We start from the raw sequence: 23191 nt of genomic DNA, 5'->3' as shown, positions 1-23191 counted from the left end.
TTTTGCGGTAAACATACATTCTTTCATAGACATTTTTGTGGTGTATTAATAAGAAAAAACAGTGCGTATTACTCGTTTTGCGGTGAATGTGCATTGTTTCATAGATAATTTTGTGGCGTATTAATAAAATAAAAAAGTGTGTGTTATTAGCTGTTTTGCGATGAACAAACATTCTTTCATAGACATTTTTGTGGTGTATTAATAAGATAAAAAAAAGTCATGTTATAAGCCATTTTGCGGTGAACGTACATTGTTTCATAGGCATTTTTGTGGTGTATTAAGAAAAAAGTGTGTTATTTATTAATTTTATTTATTTTTTTAAATTTTTCAAAAATTTATTGGGAAAACTACAAAACATTTACAGTACAAATTTTTACAATCTCTCACTTCTTAGTGACCCGACTAATTATATATAGATATAAATATGATCAACTCATCCTTTCATTACATTTAGAAAACCCTCCCCTCCCTCCCCCCTAGTCTGTGGTGCGTCAAAGTAGGACCCTTATAAATGAAACAATTTGACCTCAGCTAGTCAATCCTCCAACCACCCCATATCCTATTCCACTGGTCCTCAACTTCCCTCCGTTTGTATATAATTTTCTCATAATTTTTTACCTTATCAGTTAAATTTATCCATGTATTTATGTCTGGAGTGGATCGGGCAAACCAGGTCCGACTGATCAAAACTCTAGCCAACATCAGTATTCTGCTCAGGAAGATCTTTTGATACTTGTGATTATTTAATTTGGAAAGATCATTAAGCACAAATACTTGTGGTTCAAAAGGAATTCAAATTTTTAGTTTATACATAATACAATTATTAATACTATTCCAGTAGTTTATAAGTTCTGGACAAGTCCATATCATATGGAGAAAGTCCGCTCCTGCAGTGTCACATTTGGGGCAGTTGGACGTGTCTATTAACCCGCATTTATTCATCTATAGGGGAGTAATATATAATCTATGGCAAATATAAAATTGTATTAGAACATGGTTGAAGTTCTGGGATAGTGAAACCAAATTCCCAAAAATATTCTCCCACCCTTCTATTTGTAGATTCGGACAATCCGCCTCCCACGCTTTTTGTCCTGGTGACTGTGTATCACTAAACCGTGCCTTAAGTAATAACTTATATATACTGTATTTGAAATTTTTGTTCTAGAAGGTGTACCCCCTACCCAATCATTCAAAAAAGATAAATTATCTATATCCAACAGCCGCTTATCATCCAAACTGGATAGTACAGATCGCAATTGAAAATACCTAAACCATGAAAGGTTTCTTATATTATGTGTCTTTTCTATAAAAGATTTAATTTCTCTATCTTTAACTACCTGTGAAATATATAAAATTTTATTCTTCTGCCAAAATGTGTCAACTGCAATATCATCTAGCCTTTGTAAATACAAATTATGCCAGAGGGGCGTAAATGTAAGTGAACCCTTAACCTTCAACCATGTCCTAGTTATAGCCCACACTTTCAGGAGTAATTTTATAGTCTCTCTGTAGCCTTGCTCATAACTCTTCAATAGGCCAGATTCCAACAAGGTAAAAATATTATTGTGGGCGTGGCTAGTTACCAACTTCCCCAGCAGTGCGCTGTTCTCTGATTCATAGCACATCAATAACTGGGCTGCAATAAAGTACCCTTTAAAGTAGGGGAGATTTAAACCCCCACACTCCACTGATTTATACAAATATTCCAGCTTAATTCGAACTCGCTTTCTTCCCCATATTAAATCATTAATTATTCTTTCCATAAGTTTAAAATATTTATCTTGTATCCAAATAGGTGTATTCCTGAGCACATAAAGAAATTGTGGTAATATCACCATTTTAACTAGTGAAACTCGATCAGCTCTGGATAGGGGAAGTCTCAGCCAGATCCCTATTTTAGCTCTAATCTTTACCATTATGGGGATCAAATTAAGTTGTACAAAATTTTCAACCCGAGGCGATATAGTCAAACCCAAGTATTGAAAAGTATCAACAATATCCAACTGTGTCACAGGAACCTCTTTCTGTGGCAGGGGGTCTATTGGCAGCAGACTGGTCTTGGCCCAGTTTATAAGAAGACCAGACACCTCACCAAATACTTTAACCATTTGAATAATCCTAGGAAGGGTAATTTCCGTATGGTCTATAAAAAACAAAACATCATCTGCATATAATGAGATACGGTCTTGTGTTCCTAACGTACCGAATCCTTTAACCTGATCATCCTGCCTGATGGCCATCGCAAGGGGTTCGATATAAATATCGAATAACAAGGGAGATAATGGACAGCCCTGCCGCGTGCCTCTATTTAAATCAATACTACTACTCAGAATTCCATTAAGACTCAATTTTGCCCTTGGAGATCTATACAGTAGCCTAAGAGTACGTATAAACCTTTCTCCAAAGCCCATCCTGGCAAGGACCTTCCAGAGGAAACGCCACTCCACCCTGTCAAAGGCCTTGGAGGCATCCAATGACAGGATGGAGCGGGCGGTCCCCCCATGGGCCTGAATATTAGAAAAAAGCCGATGTAAATTATGATGTGTACCCTTGTTTTGGATAAAACCGCTCTGATCCGGATGGACAATGGAGGAAATGACCCTAGAAAGCCTTGTAGCCAGGACCCTCGCAAGAAGCTTTACATCTGCATTGAGCAGTGAAATTGGTCTATAAGATTCTAAATCTAAAGGGTCCTTGCCTTTTTTTGGAATTAATATTATTGTAGCCTCCATCATTGAATCTGGCAGCATCCCATCCTCCATTGATTCAGCAAAGACCTCCGACAGTCTGGGAAGAATACAGTCCCCATATTTACTATAAAATTCATATGGAAGCCCGTCTGAACCAGGAGTGGAGTTAGCTGAACATAGTTTAATAGCTCCCTCAAGTTCCTGAATTGAGACCTCCAATTCTAGTGCTTTCTTTTGCGTCTCAGTAATAGTTGGAAAATTGATCCTGTCTAGATAGAAATCTATCTTATCATCTGTGATGTTAGAGTCGGCTTTATACAGATCAAGGAAGTAATCAACAAAGGCCTTCTCCACCGGGCCCTGTCTGGTGACTATCCTACCATCACTCAATCGAACCTTATCTATATGTTTTTTGGGTTGTTGATTGGAGATTACTCTGGACAGGAGTTTACCAGGTCGCCCTGACTCGGTAAAGTATTTTTGCCCTTTAAAGAAAAGGTTCTGTTGGGCCTTATCCAATAAAAACTTAGCATATATTTGTGTGGCCCTTTGCATATTTTCCCTGTTCTTCTCCGTCTTGTTCATGTGAAAGGATTCTGTCGCCAACACTACATGTTCTTCTAGATTTTTCTGTTTTTTTCCATATTCCCTTCTAAGGTTCGCGATATTACTAACCATCAATCCCCTCATATACGCCTTAAAGGTATCCCATACCACTTGAATTTTTGCTGAGCCATAGTTAATATCCCAGAATCGGCCTATTTCATTTTGAATTATTTCATGTGTCTTTATAACTGATAGCCAATAAGGATTTAGTCTAAAGGGAGGTTTTGGTGTATATCTTTCCTGAGATAAGCAAAATTCAAGTAATAGCGGAGAGTGATCCGATATTGACCTAGTTTCATATTTCATTCGCTTTATCAGTTTCACATGTTTACTACTTATCAATACAAGATCTATTCTGGACATCGATTTACCTGCTTTACTAAAACATGAAAAAACCCTTTTCCCCTGTCCCAGATGTTCCCAAGCATCCTCAAATCCAGCCTCCAGGCAAAACCGTGCCAGGGGAGACCCCTGGACCGGACTGTCACTCCTGACACTCGTAGAAACCCTGTCACGTAGAGGATCGATGACACAGTTAAAGTCGGCAATAATCAATGTTGGACATTCTGGCCATTTATCCATGAATAATAACAGAGAGTTAAGAACCGAAAAGGAAAATGGCGGTGGAATATAGACAAAGGCCAAAATACATATCTTCCCCCCTAACCTACAATATAAAAAAATAAATCTCCCCTGTTGGTCGACAGAGGATGCCTCACAAACGAAATCAATAAGTCTATGTATCAACACCGTAACACCTCTCGAGTAATTAGAGAAGGTAGAATGATACGTGTGCGCAGCCCATCCCCTGTCGACCACTCTAGAGGTCTCCTCAGTGAGGTGGGTCTCCAACAGGCATACTATTGCTGGTAAATGGGCCTGAGTTAAGTCAAAAACCGCTTGTCTCTTACCTCTATCCCCCAAACCACGTATATTCCAAGCAATAATTCTAGTCAGCATCATCAACAATGGTTAAATGGAGAAAAAAGGAGAGAGAAAAAAAATAAAATAAAAAAAGGGAAACCACACCTACTTTGACGCACCACAGCCCAACCCCGCCCCCCCTCCCCTCACCCCCCTCATACAGGCAATCCACCACATATTGTAGTAGATTTCTTTCCTATGACCATCCCTCCCACACTCCCCCCACTCAGCCACCCCCATTAGGAAGCAAAGGAAAATATATTTAGGGGTATAAGCCCCTTATAGTAATTATTATTCCCGCCAGATCATAACCCAATTGAATTATCGATTATTTCGATCAAGCCAGTCCGCGGCTTCTTCCGGGGTGTCAAAAAAAAGAGTTTTATCATTGAAAACAATCCGCAGTTTGGCTGGGAATATGAGAGAATATTTAATATCCCTTTCTCTTAACCTCCTTTTAACAATCATAAATGTGCGTCTCTTTTCTTGTATATCTTTCGAAAAATCGGGAAAAAAGGCCAGTCTAATCCCGTTATATACAACCGGTGAGGATTCCCTCGCCCTTCTCAGGAGGATATCTCTGTCCCCTGTAGTCAATAGCTTAACAAGGAATGTCCGAGGTTGTCTCCCTGGAATTGGTTTTCCCCCTGGGACCCGATGAGCTCTTTCAATCATAAAAAGAGAAGAAAACGACTCTTTCCCAAAGTTCTCAAGGATTAACTTCTGTATGAATTGGGTTGGATTTTTCTCTTCCACACCCTCTGGAATCCCTATTATTCTCACATTGTATCTTCGTGACCTATCCTCAAGGTCCGCTACCTTTTTCTTCAGGAGGTTATATTCTGATTTAAATGTGGAGACTTCCGTATTTATTTTTTTGGATTGATTCTGTATAAGGGCGACGGAACTCTCAAGGATGTTGACTCTGTCTCGCATTTTTGACAAATCTTCTTTTATTAGTCCCACATCAACTTTAATAAACCCAAGTTGGGTTGTGACCGCCTGTATTAAATCCCCGTTCTGTTTAACCGCTAGGAGTATTTCTTCTAGCGGAGAGGAGTTGTCACTAGGGATAACTTCCCCCATTATACCGTCTTCTTCTTCGGGGTATCTAGAGACTTTTTGTGTTTCTAACTCAGTCATCTCTGAGTCATCATTTTTTTTTGTGACAGATTCCTTTTGTCCGCCCCTCGTATTAACCCTCGGAGACCTCAGGAACTGATCTATTTTTGTTGCTTCAACAGTTTTGGACCCGTGTTTCTGACTTGAGAGATCAGTCGAGCGCCTACTAGCTTTTGGGGCCATATCTTATTCCTGCTTTTTTTTTTCTTTCTTTCCCCTTGTTCCGCCTCTTTCTCTCCTTTTGAATATATATCGCTTCTTCTTCACTCTCCTTCTTTCCCTTCTCTTTTCTTTTCCTTCTTTTATTTTTTTTTCCCCTTTTTTTTTTTTCACTCCCTTCTTGTTTGTTCTTCTTTTCTTTTCCTCTTTTTCCCCTTTTCTCCTTTTCTTCCTTTTTTTTTTTTTCCTTTCACTCTCTCTCCCTCTCCCTCCTTCCCCTCCTTTTTATTTTTATTTTTTATTTTTTTTTTTTATTTATTTGTCCGCTCTTCTTTATACTCTTTCTCCCCCCTTTTTTTTTTTTTTTTTTTTCCTTTTTCCACCTTCTACTTTATATTCTATAGTTCACTTCTTTTATAATCATAGGCACCTCACTTTTTTTTTTTTTTTCCCAAAATATTGACACCAGCGGCCTATCAGAGTAGGGTTAATAGAATTAATCCCAGCAGTATAGAGGAAAAAAGGGGAAGATAATGATCAAAAATAGTGGACAAAATCTAAAGGCACAAAACGGGGTTAAATATATCATGGGCATCATACAAGCCCCCTGAAGAGTCCTCCAGCAGCTTATCGATCTCCACTCGGGGTTAGTTAGAGTCAACAATCATAGGGAGGTTAGTCACCACGACATCAAAGAGGAGAGGGAACAAATCGGGAAAAGCTGAAGACACGAGGAGAGGGTCAGGTCATGTACAATAACATGAAGAGAGAGCAAGGAGAATCGGCAGCAGTCCTAAGTATGATTCATCAACTTGTCAACTTGTCCAGCAAACCATCGGGTAAGGGAAACAGAAGGGTGCTACTCACACTGACACCAGGAGGAGAGCAGCGGATCAACAATGACTGGAGACGCACTCCACGGAAGAGCTCCACATACCGAACTGATCACGACGGCACGGTGAGTAGGAGAGGAGGAAGCGGCAGGAGCGGCAGGATCAGCAAAAGCTAGAAGCAGGCCCCACGTCCGAGCTCAACAGTCGAGGCAGTAGCATAGTAGGCAGTAGACGATAGGCAGTAGCGCTGTAGCGCGGTAGCGCTTATCACACGGTCATAGAGAGGGTGCGGGAAAGTTCGGCACGAGAACGCTAGAAAATTCAAGGCAGCGGGACAGCTGAGCCGTGGGGAGGCGGAGAGCGCGACGTCCTCTACGTCATCACGTCATCCCGCTGGCCTCCTCCGATTGTGGTTGATTCTGATTGTGTCATTCTCGTGTTATCCGCGGTTCTCTCCAGTACCTCGTTCATTGGGAGGGTTATGGTCCTGAGGAGAGGACATTAAGGCCACTCGTCTCATCGGGGCTTTCCATAGGTCCCATCTTGAGAAGGTGGGCTCTGAGTGTATGGAGTCCACTCGTAGAAGGAGGGGTACTGTCACCGCCAGACATCTGAGAAGCTCTGACGGACGTTCTTCAGAACCTCCTGCTTGAGGTTCTTTTGTTTTGATTTTGTTTTGTCATCTCGTTTCCCTCTCTCAGCTGTCATCCAGTTGCACTGATTGCATCCCTTTAAATCCCCTCCCATACTGCATCACTTTGCAGTTTATACAACTTCCTGGAGTGTGTGCATGCTGGATGCTACAACTGATGCTTCTACAGATAAGTCTGTTCATTTATTTGTGTTTTCCTGTTTGCTTGATCCTAGGTGACCCTGACTCCCTCTGTATTAAGTGTAAGGAGCCGGTGGTCGTGTCCCCTCACTATTATAGGGTGTTCAGGTGTCATACAGTCGAGGAACGAGGGTATGCAATTATCTACCATAGAGATTTTTGCATAGGCTGAGCAGTAAGGGAGAGAGCTAGGGCTGTTACAGGGCTTACCCTTTGGTTCCTTAGTTTTGGATCAAGTCAGTCGGATCTTCATTTGTGTCTTCTAGTTTTCTGCAACACCTTCCGTGACCAGTTTAGGTCCCAGTTTAGGCTTTATTTTTCAACACTTGTGTGCCTTAACCACTTAGTGACCACCCATGCGTCTTTTTACGGCGGTCACTAAGAGGTCTTAGTCTGGGCCGGTATCTTTTCATGGCGGCCCAGTCAAAGTGCTGTATTGTAATCCGATAAAAAAAAAAAATATCGAGGGTCCACCGAAATGCGCATCGAGGCTGGCGCCATCCCGGAGGAAGCACAACATGGGTAATGGGTTCTTTTACATTATGCGTTTGTGATGTTTGTATTGCACTTTAATATTATGCCTTAAATGGACATTGTAATTGTGCCATTGCCCTGGTGTTTTCCTCCTGTGGATGCCACCTTTCCTGCACTTGTTCCTATGTATTGTATGTTCATTGGCTCACAATTTGTGGGAGTTAAGTGCTGTACTGGTCTGATCCAGACTCCCTCTGTCTCCCATCAGCACCCCGCAAATGCGATTGCGGGGTGCTGATATGTGTAAAGGCTGGCTGGGGCCTGGTATAGGCACCAAACCTGCCTTGAGTGTTTTCCAGCAGGCTACACCTCTCCATAGCACTGACATTTAAATGCAATGAGATAGGGATAGTGCATTGTATTTTAAAAGTAATTAAAAGATTACCTATTATGGTAGTAAAAAACAAACAAACAACATTTATTAAATTAAATTAAAATAAAATAAAAAAAATACGCTTTTTATCCATTGAAAATACACTTTTCATTGAAAAATACCCCCCCCCCACATGTTTGGTATCGCCGCATCCCTAATGACCCACACTACGCATATATTATGTAAATTATCCCCTAAACTGGACGCCGTAAAACCCCCCCCACAAAAAAATCTGAATTGATAATTTATTCTTTGTCGCCACTGAAAAAAAACGTAATAATTTAGTTGTTAGTAATTTGCCCTAAGATGATGTCAACGAAAACTACAAGTCAGTCTGTAAAAATCAAGCCATCACACAACTCCATAGTAAGAAAAAAAAAGTAATGGGTCTTGGGCGATGCAGAGAGTTTTTCTTCCTTTTGAAAAATAGGTTTTCAAAGTTGCCATATCATGGGTGAATAAAGTTCCACTTATTTTTCACTTTTATCTGGAGTGCAGTCCTATTTTTCTCAAGCCATATCGTTGGGGCATTGCCGCTGCCCTTGTGGATTTTGCACCCGAGTCTTGGGTGGTGCTCCCGCTGGATTTTCTTCAATATATATATATATATATATATATATATATTTAGTAACTGTACTAGCCCAGAGAAAAAAAAGATATTATATTATTTATACCGATAAAATGAACGCTGTTAAATTTATAATGTAAAAACTCTGTGGCAGTTTTGCTGTTTTTTTCCCATCTCCCTCCAAGAAAGAGTTAATAAAAGGTAATCAGAAAGTTGTGTGTACTCCAAAATGACACTATTAAAAACTACAGCTTGTCCTGTAAAACACAATTGCTCATATAGCTACATAGATGGAAAAATAAAAAAGTTATAGCTCTTTGAAGGTGACGATGAAAAAATGAAGAAAAACGCTTGGTCACGAAGGCCCAAAACAGGCTGGTCACTAAGAGGTTAAAAGCTCATTTAAAATGCCCATTTTCATAAACCCTATTAAAGGAGTTGTGTCATGTCATACATTGGGGGCATATCACTAGGGTATGAAAAAAAACACAATGCAACAGCATTCTGCCAACGCAAATAAAGTACAATAATGCCATAGTTATAAAAAATATTCTGGTGCTAAAGCTACGCTTATTTTGTAAATTTTGGATTCTTGGCAATATGCCCCTGAAGAAGGAGGACCGAAGCCTAAGTTGGTCAGACTCTGAGAAACTGGAATTTTAAATGATATGCCTGGAATTTTAAATGATAGACTCTTGTGAGTAAAATAAATCTGTCTTTTAGCCCAAAGTGCTTGTGGTGCTTCACTGTCTTGCTCCTTGATATTACAGGTTGATAGGATGTGAAAAAAATCGGGCACTGCACCTAGACATAGCAGCAGTGTTTGGCAACATAAGGCTTTTTTCACACGAGCGTGACGGATTGGCTCAGGATGCGTTCAGTGAAACTCGCACTATTTTGCAAGCAAGTTCAGTCAGTTTTGTCTGCGATTGCGTTCAGTTTTTTCCGCGATGGTGCGATGCGTTTTGATGCATTTTTCATGTGCGTGATAAAAAACTGAAGGTTTACAAACAACATCTCTAAGCAACCATCAGTGAAAAAGGCATTGCAGCCGCACTTGCTTGCGGATGTAATGCGTTTTTCACTGAAGCCCTATTTACTTCTATGAGGACAGGACTGCGTGAAAAATGCTGAATATAGAACATGCTGCATTCTTCATGCAACACAAAACTGATGTGTGAAAAAAAAATGTACACAGACCCATTGAAATTAATGGGTCAGGATTCAGTGCGGGATCTATGCGTTCACGTCACGCATTGCACCCACGTGGAAAACTCGCTTGTGTGAAAGATGCCTAAGGAAGGAGGATTGGAGGAAGGATCTGGCATCTGATTTAACTTTTGTTTGTAGATTCCAGGAGTGCAGCACAGTCCCTTAACTTTATTATACTTGAATTGCACACATGCCAAAATAACCAAAATTTCTTGTCTTTATCTTAGGATATGTAATCAGTATTAGATTGTCGGGGTCCAACTCTTGGCACGCTGCAGCCTCTTCATTGCTTACATTGCTCTAGGCCCCTGTATGTTGTACATTTAGTAGCAGCTCAAGAGTTCCAGAAAAATATCTACTTCTGCTTCATTGACTACACCAAAGCCTTTGATTGTGTGGATCACAATAAATGATGACAAGTTCTTAAAGAGATGGGAGTACCGGATCACCTAACTGAGGAACTTGTATGCAGGCCAAGAAGCAACTGTGAGAACTGTACATGGAACACCTGATTGGTTCAATATCGGAAAAGGAATACGACAAGGCTGTATATTATCACCCTATTTATTTTACTTATATGCAGAATATATCATGCAAAATGCTGGACTGGATAAAGCAAAAGCTGGAATTAGAATTGCTGGAAGAAATATCAACCTCAGATATGCAGATGATATGACTCATAGCAGAAAGTGAAGACAGAATTAAGGAACCTCTTGATGAGGGTGAAAGAGGAGAGTGCAAAAGTTGGCCTAAGTCTCAACATTAAAACAACTAAGATAATGGCATCAGGATCCATCCCCTCCTGGAAAATAGAGGGGGAAGAAATGGAAGCAGTATTAGATTTTGTTTTCTTGGGCTCAAAGATCACTGCAGATGGTGACTGCAGCCATGAAATTAAAAGATGTTTGCTTCTTGGAAGGAAAGCAATGACAATTTTGGACAGTGTAATTAAAAACAGAGATGTCACCTTGCCAACAAAAGTTTGTATGGTCAAAGTGTTTTTTCCTATAGTAATGTATGGTTGTGAGAGCTGGACCTTAAGGAAGGCTGAGCGGAGAAGAATCAACGCCTTCGAACTGTGGTGCTGGACAAGACTTCTGAGGGTTTCAATGGATCAATCAATCCTTGAAAAATGAATCCTGATTGTTCATTAGAAGGAGCAATACTGAAGCTGAAATACTTTGGACACATAATGAGAAGGCAGGAGTCATTGGAGAAGACCCTGATGCTGGGAAAGATCGAAGACAAAAGGAGAAGGGGATGGCAGAGAATGAGATGGCTGGACAGTATCATGGAAGCAACAAGCATGAGCTTAGGCAAGCTTCAAGAGACAGTGGAAGATAGAGGGGCCTGGCGTGCTGTGGTCCATGGGGTCGCAAAGAGTCGAGCACAACTGAATTGTGACTGAACAACAACTGCCGGGTACCACCTGAATGGGACAAAGCTGCAATACCCGGCACAGATGCTGTAAATAAGTATGCCATTGTGCAGTACAGAGCCATGCAAGCAATGAAGAAGCCCCAGCAGCTGTGTCCACAACTAACCAGCAGGAACAGGCTCAGACTGGCCCAAAGGGCTACAGGTGAATCCCATGGTGGGCCCCTGGGCAAGGTGGGTCCCTAGTCTCACACCCCCTGCACAAGTGGCACATAACACAGTAGACTTACTGCACTACATACCAAAATTCAATGTACAGCACCTTAACCAGCCTATATTCATATAAGGCATTTGACAGATTATTAAAGAAACTCCCCAGTTTATTATTATAGACACGATTAGAGCAGAGATGACTTCTAGGTATAGAGGAAAGCTAGCCAGTGTCCTCTTTGGCCCAGGACCTGCCTTCTCAAAGTTGCTGCAGGGACCCCATATTCAATCTTCTGGTAGCATCTTAATGTTGTGTGAGTAGGTCATATTTGAATGTATCCGTACGGTGGGCCCCCAAAATAAATTTTATTGGTGGGCCCTAGGCACCCCAGTCTGACACTGGGCAGAAGTGTTCGGGTGCCACCACATGTTCAAGTTTTTTGACACAGTTTTTGAAGCCAAAACCATAAGAGAATAAAAAAAAGAGTAGAAGTAGTATCTGTCCTTAATAATCGCTCTCCCTTTATGATGAACGTATGGCAGCACCCTTAGGGTTGGACCTGCACAACTTATTATTGATGACCTATCCTAAGGGCAGGCCATCAATTCTGAAATCCTGAATTAACCTTTTAAACTTCATTTGAAATGCCTTGCTAATCTGTCTATGATGTTTACTCATTGGTCACAATGTTCTCCGAGATTAATGTTGGGTTGTTGGTAAGTCCCCCAGTGATAATGCTTAGATTTGCATATAAATCCATGCCGGTGGAACAATTATAAGTATTAGGCAGTGCAGACTTTATGGTGTGTTACACTGCTGAACAACCAATAAATTGTCCTAAGATATTGAGAGGAAATAATTTATGTCCATAAAGTAAACCAGCTAAGCATCTGGATTCCACCGTTAATTCCTAGTTATTATTGCATTTCATCATGGTCCATTTTGTGCCAGCTATGCCGCAGGTGGATTTTATTTCTGTCTCTTTATTTATGCCTAAAATTGTTTATTGCAGTGAATGGCTGACTGCCAGTGTCTGGTCGCAAACCATTATGAAATAACATCTGCCAAAAATAGAGTGATTAATCTCTAGTAGCTAGAATACGAATTAGTTTATTGATTTAAATATTCGCGTGCACATGCCGGCTTTTCTTAAGCTTTTACACCCCTGTGTCTTTGAATAGCCTTAACCAGAGAAGCAATGATGGGCAATGCGCTTAGGAAGGGGTATTGACTTTATCAAAGAATGATGCGTTTGTATAAAGCCATTGAACTGAAAATGTTTCATGAGCTCTAATTCATTCAATAGTTCTATCAGATTTTAACTGAGAAGCAAACAGAACTATACAAGAAATCGTCGAAATCTTAGTGTCACGTATATATTGCTCTAGCACGTGATGCAGAAGGGGTTCATTTACTCCACTTGCTCAATCTAGCGCTCACCTTTCACTCAGGCTGCAGATCGAGCATTAATCACATCCCATTTACGCACCCCAGGTACACACTGCCACCACCTACTGAATTGCAGTCCAATAGGTATCCCAACACACACGCTCACCACTCTCAAGCAGTCAGATGGCAAGACTCAATAGGCAATAGATACAGCATACAGGGACTTATATTAAAGCAAACACTTAAAGGGGTTGTCCAAGTTATATTTATTGATGACCTATCCTCAGGATAGGTCATCAATATCAGATCGGCGGGGGTCAGACACCCGGCACCCCCTCCGATCAGCTGTTTGAAGAGAAGGCGTGCGCGGTGTCAGCGCTGCCTCCTCTTCACTGTTTACCTTCTAGCCGTTGCATCTGCAGTGGTGAGTAGGTGTAATTACACCCAAGCTGTCCTATTGATTTCAATTTTAAGGCTTGGGTGTAATTACACCTGCTCACCACTGCAGATGCAACGGCTAGAAGGTAAACAGTGAAGAGGAGGCAGCGCTGACACCGCGCACGCCTTCTCTTCAAACAGCTGATCGGATGGGGTGCCGGGTGTCGGACCCCCGCCGATCTGATATTGATGACCTGTCCTGAGGATAGGTCATCAATAAATATAACTTGGACAACCCCTTTAAATACCAAAAAGGATTTAGTGTTTACAAAAAGAAAACACAAAAAAGAGACAAAATAACATAAAAGAAGCAAAACAGTTATAAAATAAATTGGAGAACCGTTTACAAGCTATAGTCCTTCTGATTTCTTGGGGGTAGGAGGAAATTGAGGGCAGACACTCAGATCTTGGCGGACCCCCACCTAATACCGTTCATATGGTCAGCCTTTCTGCATCATTATTTCATTTTTTTAATGTGGTTTAGGCTACAAATTGACAAAAAAACAAAAAACGGATGCCATCCTTATGCCATCCTTTTTTTTTTGTGGATCCATTGTAGCAATGCCTAAAACGGACAAGAATATGACATGTTCTATTTTTTTTGTGGGGCTACGGAACTGACATACTGATGCGGACAGCACACGGCGTGGTGTCCGCATTTCATGCGGACCCATTGAAATGAATGTGTTTGCATCCTATCCTCAAAAAAACCCGGAAAGGACACGGAAACAAACAACGTTCGTGTGCATGTAACCTTATTAATTCATCGCTCTGTATGAGGTGGGGGATAAACACATCAATGTGCCTATTCTTTTCTAGCTTGTACAAGCTGGACCCAGTTGTCTGTAGTCACACTCTCCCATCTCCAAGGACTCCGGCTCACATTCCCATCCAGCAATAAAAAAAGCAGTTCAAAGGCCTTTTAAGAAGTCACATTTTACACAAAGAGAGGCACATCAACAATAACATTTCCTTGAAGAATATATACAGTTTGGGGCCTTTCATTACACGTAGCATTTTCAGCTTTTTGCTAAAATGGCAGGAATTTAACTGCTCTTAATATCCAAACTCTCATGTAGCACATAAAGAAATACTGGTTACCACGCCGTTGGAGTCAATCCCTCTAAGACCCATTCAGTAGAGCAGAGCAGATGATTTATTTTCTATATTTGCTTAAGCTGGACTGAATCATCCTGCGTTGTAACCTTTCCCATAATAATGATAACTTGCTTTCAAATCACAAGCAAAAGGTTAGCTGTGTTCTGTTCACTGGATTTAGAGGAATAGTATTTTTTATAGTTTAGCAGCCAATAAATAATAAAAGAAAACACTAACAATAGTGCAGAGGTGAGTGTGGAATGGCCAAATGCGGAAAATCATGTTGAAATTAATTTTAACTCAAAGTGTACATCAACAATGACATTTGTAAAAGTGCAACAAACTTTGTTGGAACAGAAAAAAATGTGTATATTTTTCTTCATCCTTGATCTTAAAAGAGTCTACCAGAGATTACATGCTGCCTATTCTTAGATAAATGATGCAGTTCCAAAAAGGATGGGATTAAAAGGGTTCTCAGAGATTCTAAAAAGATCTGGCTACCTTCTGCCCTGTTGTGGAATGAAGGTTGGTCAGTACTTACCCCTCCATCGGCCTGTCGATTAAACTGTCCCCACAGGCTGCAGGCTCTTCCACTCAAGTCCCAACTGGATGTGTTCCCGAGTCCCCCTGTTTAGCTGCATATGATATACTGTATTTTTGTTTATGACCAAACTCTCTTCCTACAGTAGGGCAAAGGCAGGCCAGATTTTTTCAAAAACCCAGAGAACCCCTTTAACCCCTTAAGGACACATGACGTACCGGTACGGCATGTTTCCCAAGTCCTTAAGGACACATGACGTACCGGTACGTCATGGCTTTAAATAGCGATGCCGGCGCCGCGGGGGTTAATCGGAACGGGATGCCGGCTGAAATCATTCAGCCGGCATCCTGTAACAATGCAGGGGGGGGTCATTTGACCCCCCCGCATCGACGATCGCAGAAAACCGCAGGTCAATTCGGACCTGCGGTTTGCTGCGCTTTTTGCAGTTTCTGATCCCCGCGGTCCCTGACCGCGGGGATCAGAAACTTTACAGTGCCTAAAATCAATACCCCTGCATGATTTGATGGCAGCGGGCGGTGCAGGGGGGGTGTCGCAGGCGGTGGGGGCGTTGCGGGAGGCGGGCGGTGCGGCAGGCGGGATCGCGATCCCCCGCCCGCCTCCTATTGCGTAATCGTTGGTGTACAGTGGGTATACCAGGGTGCCAGCACATTGCTGGCACCCTGGTATAAACGGCTGACATCGTTGATGCGATGTCAGCCGTTTAACCCTTTCCATACAGCGGTCCGTACGGACCGCTGTATGGAAAAGGTTAACAGTAAGAGGGAGCTCCCTCCCTCTCCGATCGGGGGGCTGCTGTGCCTTTGCAGCCCCCCGATGGAGAGGGAGAGAGCCCCCAGAGAGCCCCCCGAAGCCCCGTCCTCACCCTTCCCCGTCTGCGAAGTTCTGACCATAACTGAGCAGACGGGGAAGGTTCCCATGGCAACAGGATGCCTGCTCAGGCGTCCTGCTGTCCATGGTGCTGAACAGATCTGTGCTGAAAGCATAGATCTGTTCAGTGTAAGTAAAATACAGTACAGAAACCTATAGGGGTTCTGTACTGTATTTTACAGACATCAGACCCACTGGATCTTCAAGAACCAAGTGGGTCTGGGTCAAAAAATAAAAAGAATAAGTGAAAAAAGTTAAGATAAAAAAAAAAAACATTTATCACTGAATAAAAATTAAAAAAATAAAATAAACTACACATATTAGGTATCGCCGCGTCCGTAACGACCTGATCTATAAAACGGCCATGTTACTTTCCCCGCACAGTGAACGCCATAAAAATAAAAAAATAAAAACTATGAGAAAATTGAAATTTTGCCCACCTTACTTCCCAAAAAAGGTAATAAAAGTGATCAAAAAAGTCGCATGTACGCCAAAATAGTACCAATCAAACCGTCATCTCATCCCGCAAAAAATGAGACCCTACTCAAGATAATCGCCCAAAAACTGAAAAAACTATGGCTCTTAGACTATGAAAACACTAAAACATCATTTTTTTTGTTTCAAAAATAAAATCATTGTGTAAAACCTACATAAATAAAAATAAAGTATACATATTAGGTATTGCCGCGTCCGTATCGACCGGCTCTATATAAATATCACATGACCTAACCCCTCAGGTGACCACCGTAAAAAAAAAAAAAAAAAACGGTGTAAAAAATGCTATTTTTTGCCATCTTACGTCACAAAAAGTGTAATAGCAAGCGATCAAAAAGTCATATGCACCCCAAAATAGTGCCAATCAAACTGTCATCTCATCCCGCAAAAAATTAGACCCTACTCAAGATAATCGCCCAAAAACTGAAAAAACTATGGCTCTCAGACTATGGAGACACTAAACAATTTTTTGGTTTTAAAAATGAAGTTATTGTATAAAACTTACATAAATAAAAAAAAATTGTATACATATTAGGTATCGCTGCGTTCGTGACAACCTGCTCTATAAAATTACCACATGATCTAACCTGTCAGATGAATGTTGTAAATAACAAAAAAAAAAAACGTGCCAAAAAAGCTATTTCTTGTTACCTTGCCGCACAAAAAGTGTAATATAGAGCAACCAAAAATCATATCTACCCTGAACTAGTACCAACAATACTGCCACCCTATTCCGTACTTTCTAAAATGGGGTCACTTTTTTGGAGTTTCTACTCTAGGGGTGCATCAGGGGGGCTTCAAATGGGACATGGTGTCAAAAAACCAGTCCAGCAAAATCTGCCTTCCAAAAACCGTATGGCATTCCTTTCCTTCTGCGCCCTGCCATGTGCCCGTACAGCAGTTTACGACCACATATGGGGTGTTTCTGTAAACTACAGAATCAGGGCCATAAATAATGAGTTTCGTTTGGCTGTTAACCCTTGCTTTGTAACTGGAAAAAAAATATTAAAATGGAAAATCTGCCAAAAAAGTTAAATTTTGAAATTGTATCTCTATTTTCCATTAAATCTTGTGCAACACCTAAAGGGTTAACAAAGTTTGTAAAATCAGTTTTGAATACCTTGAGGGGTGTAGTTTCTTAGATGGGGTCACTTTTATGGAGTTTCTACTCTAGGGGTGCATCAGGGGGGCTTCAAATGGGACATGGTGTCAAAAAAACTGTCCAGCAAAATCTGGCTTCCAAAAACCATACGGCGCACCTTTCACTCTACGCCCCGCTGTGTGGCCGTACAGTAGTTTACGGCCACATATGGGGTGTTTCTGTAAACGGCAGAGTCAGGGCAATAAAGATACAGTCTTGTTTGGCTGTTAACCCTTGCTTTGTTAGTGGAAAAAATGGGGTAAAATGGAAAATTAGGCAAAAAAATGAAATTCTCAAATTTCATCCCCATTTGCCAATAACTCTTGTGCAACACCTAAAGGGTTAACGGAGTTTGTAAAATCAGTTTTGAATACCTTGAGGGGTGTAGTTTATAGAATGGGGTCATTTTTGGGCGGTTTCTATTATGTAAGCCTCGCAAAGTGACTTCAGAGCTGTAGTGGTCCCTAAAAATTGGGTTTTTGTAAATTTCTGAAAAATGTCAAGATTTGCTTCTAAACTTCTAAGCCTTGTAACATCCCCAAAAAATAAAATATCATTCCCAAAATAATTCAAACATGAAGTAGACATATGGGGAATGTTAAGTCATCACAATTTTTGGGGGTATTACTATGTATTACAGAAGTAGAGAAACTGAAACTTTGAAATTTGCAAATTTTTCCAAATTTTGGGTAAATTAGGTATTTTATTATGCAAAAAAATTAATTTTTTTGACTTTATTTTACCAGTGTCATGAAGTACAATATGTGACGAAAAAACAATCTCAGAATGGCCTGTATAAGTAAAAGCGTTTTAAAGTTATCAGCACTTAAAGTGACACTGGTCAGATTTGCAAAAAATGGCCTGGTCCTTAAGGTGAAAATGAGCCTGGTCCTTAAGGGGTTAATATAGTTCTATATTCCCTTTATTGTGGATTTATAAAATCTTCTAGTACATACAGGCTTGTCCTTCTAAGAATGTATATAAAAAGTTATAGTAAATCTTGTAATCAAACTGACACAAAAGAGGATGCTATTAGATTAACAATGGATTTGTAGGTGTTGGATTAATAGCATTTATACCGCACAGTCAATGCCATAAACAAAAAATTCCAGAATTGATGTTTTTCACCCCCAGATACAAGAAATAAATGGTGATCTACAAGTCATATCTATCCCAGAATGGGTCTAATGAAAACTAGAGATCATCCCACAAAAGTATTGATACAGCTTTTTTGATTGAAAATTAAAATGCTACGATCTTGGAATGTGACACCCAAAAATCTATTTTTTATAGTGCTTTAGTACAAAAGTACTGAATCTTCAAAAGCTATATACACTTGGTATATGAGGTAATCATATTCAGAATAAAGTTATGTTATTTATACTTCATGGTAAATGCTGTAAAAATAAAGCTGGAAAAACAATGTCAGAATTACCTTTTTCCATCTGCCTAAGGAATTGTTGTAACCCAAAAAGATGCCATTAAAGTAAATAGCTTGGAAAGCAAAAAAATTCTTTGGAAAAATAAATAAAAAGTGATGGCTCTTGGAAAGCAGTGTTGCATTAATTTTTCACCAAGATCTTGCATTGATGATGTTAGCGTCTGACTGCTGCGCAAAGCCTTCTCCAGCACATCCCAAAGATTCTCAATGGGGTTAAGGTCTGGACTTTGTGGTGGCCAATCCATGTGTAAAAATGATGTCTTATGCTCCCTGAACCACTCTTTCACAAATTGAGCCCGATGAATCGTGGCATTGTCATCTTGAAATATGCCTGTGCCATCAGGGAAGAAAAAATCCATTGATAGAATAACCTGGTCATTCAGTATCTTCAGGTAGTCAGCTGACCTCATTCTTGGAGCACATACTGGTGCTGAACCTAGACCTGACCAACTGCAGCAACCCCAGATCATAGCACTGCCCCCAAAGGCATGTATAGTAAGCACTAGGCATAATGGGTGCATCACTTCATCTGCCTCTCTTCTTAGGGTACTTTCACACTAGCGTTTTTCATTTCCGACATAGAGTTCCGTCACAGGGGCTCTATACCGGAAAATAACTGATCAGGCATATCCCCATGCATTCTGAAGGGAGAGTAATCCGTTCAGGATGCATCAGGATGTCTTTTGTTCAGTCATTTTGACTGATCAGGCAAAAGATAAAACCGTAGCATGCTACAGTTTTATCTCCAGCAAAAAAAATGTAAGACTTGTCGGAATGTCGGATCCGGCATTTTTCCCCATGGAAATGTATTAGTGCCGGGTCCGGCATTCTATATACTGCGCAGACCGGTAAAAATGTGAAAAAAGATACAAGACGGATCCGTCTGTCCGCATGACAAGCGGAGAGACGGATCCGTTCTTGAAATGCATTTATGAGACGGATCCGCATCCGGATGTGTCTAACAAATGCTTTCAGTCGCATGCATATCGGCGGATCCAGCGGGCAGTTCCGACCATGGAACTGCCCACCGGATCACACTGCCGCAAGTGTGAAAGTAGCCTTACCCTGATGCGCCCATCACTCTGGAACAGGGTAAATCTTGACTCGTCAGACCACATGACCTTCTTCCATTGCACCAGAGTCCAATCTTTATGCTTCCTCGCAAATTGAAGCCTTTTTTTCTGGTTTGCCTCACTGATTAGTGGTTTTCTTACGGCTGTTTAGTCCCAATCCCCCTTTGCATTGTGCATGTGGAAATGCTCTTACTTTCGCTATTAAACATAGCCCTGAGTTCTACTGTAGTTTTTCTTCGATTTGATTTCACCAAACATTTAAGTGATCGTCGATCACAATCATTCAGGATTTTTTTTCTGCCACATTTCTTCCTCGAATACGATGTAACGGAACTACCCGGTCGGGGTGCTAGGAGATCCGTTACACCCACTATCCTTCCAGTTTTTAATAATGCATTGGACAGTTCTTAACCCAATTTTAGTAGCTTCTGCAATCTCCTTAGATGTTTTCTCTGCTCGATGCATGCCAATGATTTGACCCTTCTCAAACAGACTAACATCTTTCCCACGACCACGAGATGTGTCTTTCGACATGGTTGTTTAAGAAATGAGAAGCAACTCATTGCACCAGTTGGGGTTAAATAACTTGTTGCCAGCTGAAAGATAATTGCCCATGCAGTAATTATCCAATAGGAGGCTCATAACTATTTGCTTAGTTAAATCCAGGTGGACAGGCAGTGTATATCTATATATATTATCAGTAGCACAGCAGTACTACATATCTCTGCATTGATATTGCTGGAAATTAAATCTACTAAGACCTTGGCTTGAAGATAAGGTGCTAGCTTTAATACAAAACTGTATTTCCCACTTGGTATTAAGCACTCTATATTCTTCAGAATTCAGTCATGTTCTCGAACATTCACAAATCACAGTAAACACAAGAAGAGCTATGTCTATCTATCACAATGATCAAGCTTATGGCTTTATTCACAGTTATTATTCAAGAAGATAGCAGGCAGTATCTAGCCATATGCCCAGATGGCACCTCTTAGATGTATGTATTTTCCACAGCTTGACATCTCAGACTGAAAGCTGCTAGAAGCTGCATATATTTTCTGATTTTATGAGCTAGCCAGAGAACTGAATTCCTGACCGACTAGAGGGAAATCTGTTCCGGTAATTAGTTAAAGAAAAGGAAGTAGCCTACTTTACTCCATGTAATATATAAATCATTTCATTTTGTTAAATGATGCTAGATATAGCATAGTATATTATGGAATCTACATAATGTTGAAATATTATATAAAGAAGAGATTATTATTACTAGAGATGAGCGAATTTCTCATAAATTCGATTCGGCCGTTTCACCAAATTTTCCGAAAAGATTTGATTAGAATTTATTAGCGATGAATCGGTTTAAAAAACAGCTATTCCTGTGTATGAAAACCATGCATTTCTCTACACATTGCTTGTGCTCCAATGTACTCCTCCTCCTCCAGTTCAGCTCCCACAAGGCTCATGTGGCCGTGAGATGTAGGCGCCATGTCTCCAGTCCCCAGACCATGTCAGATGTACCAGCATCTGTTCCAGGATATGAAGTAGTGGAATGACGTTGTTCATCCTGTAGTCCTGGTGATTGACCAATAACGTGGCATCCTCAAAGGGCCTGAGCAAACGGCAGGTGTCACGCTTGAGCTGCCACTGACTGACATCGAAGTTACACAGAGGAGTACTACTGTCCGCTTGGATCATCAAGAAATCATTTATGGCCTTTCTCTGTTCGTATAGTCGGACAACATATGGAGGGTGGAATTCCAACGAAGGGATCGTCACATATCAGCATATATTGGGGGACCCCGTTCTGCCCCTGCAGCTCAAGGAGGGTGTGCTTGGTCGTGTACTAGTGGCTGAAGTGCCTACAAAGTTTCCTGGCCATTTTCTGATGTCTTCCAGATGGGTGGAAAACTTCAGGAACCACTTGACAACCAGATTGAAACGTGGGCCATGCAGAGTGCATGGCTCAGTCCTCCTTAATGCAGCGCCGACACTATGTTCTTCCCGTTGTTGGTCAGCATGTTTCCAATTTTCAGTTGTCGCAGAGAAAGCCAGTATTCGATTTCTTGATGAAGGACACAGAGCAGTTCTTCCCCTGAGTGACTCCGTTTGCTTAGGCAAATGAGGTGTAGAACAGCGTGACACCGCCGTGCCCTGCACATGTGGTATGCTGGAGGAGCACTGTGAATTGTCTCTGCAGTGGAGGCTGAGCACACGGTGGAAGATGAGGAGGCAGAGGCGGACAATGTCGCTGGACAAACGGCGTGAGAACGTGGAGGCGAAAGTGGCGTCACCTGGCCAAGTTGCTGGTTTGGCTGGGCAGGAACCATATTTACCCAGTGGGTCCATATATGGTCCTTGACCATAGTTACAGCTCCAAACATCGGCACTGCCATGCACTTTGGCAGACACCGACAGGCTCAAGGACTGGCCCACCTTCTGTTCTACATATTTGTGCAGGGCTGGTACTGCCTTTTTGGCAAAGAAATGACAGCTTGGGACCATCAGTTCTCTGAAAGGTGCAGAGTCCGCCACTTGGAAAGGGAGGGACTGCAGCACCAGCAACTTGGCCAGGAACACGTTCAGCTTCTGCGCCGTTGGATGAGTGCACACATACTGTTGTCTCTTGGCAATTGCGTTGGTGATCAATTGCTGACGAAATGACTGACGAGGAGTAGGAGGCGAGGAGCAGGAGCGTCAGGACCGGTAGATGATGGGAAGGACAGACTGCTCCCTTCAGCTAAGTTGGTGGAGCCTTGACTGCCTGAAATCGGGTGCGGGCCACTGGATGATGCAGAGGTTGCTGCGTCAGGCTGGACCACCACATTGGAGCCACAGTTCTCCCAGGCCACTTTATGTTGATGCTGACTATGTTGACGCAGGGCTGTGGGGCCAACATTGGCACCCTGGTCATGTTTCACCTTCTGCCCACAGATTTGGCAAATGGCCATGTTCACGTCCTCCGGTAGCTTAACAAAAAACTGCCACACCACCGAGTAGGTGATTTTACCCCCAACACTCCTCACTGACTGACTGCTACAGCCGCTGCCTCCGTGAACCCCTGCACCACTACTTTCTAGGCAGATAGGCTCCTGCAAAGCATGTGGTCTACCCCAGGCACGTTTGGCTCTGCTGCCACCCTGCTGACTCCCGGCCATGCTACCAAATTGCTGGCTCTGCCGCTGCCTGACGCACAAGCTGCCACCCTCTTTTTCCAATGATGATGAAGCCCCTTTATCACCTGGCTCC

At 41.6% G+C, this 23191-nt stretch overlaps 1 pseudogene; it reads left to right on the top strand.

Annotated features, from left to right (window-relative positions):
- The first annotated feature begins 6261 nt into the window (after positions 1-6261).
- Positions 6262-11197, top strand: LOC122925840 (annotated as a pseudogene).
- Positions 11198-23191: the final 11994 nt, after the last annotated feature.

The sequence above is a fragment of the Bufo gargarizans genome, chromosome 2 (genome assembly GCF_014858855.1).
Source record: "Bufo gargarizans isolate SCDJY-AF-19 chromosome 2, ASM1485885v1, whole genome shotgun sequence".
NCBI classification, from domain to species: Eukaryota; Metazoa; Chordata; class Amphibia; order Anura; family Bufonidae; genus Bufo; species Bufo gargarizans.
This window is presented reverse-complemented; position numbering and strand designations above follow the sequence as displayed.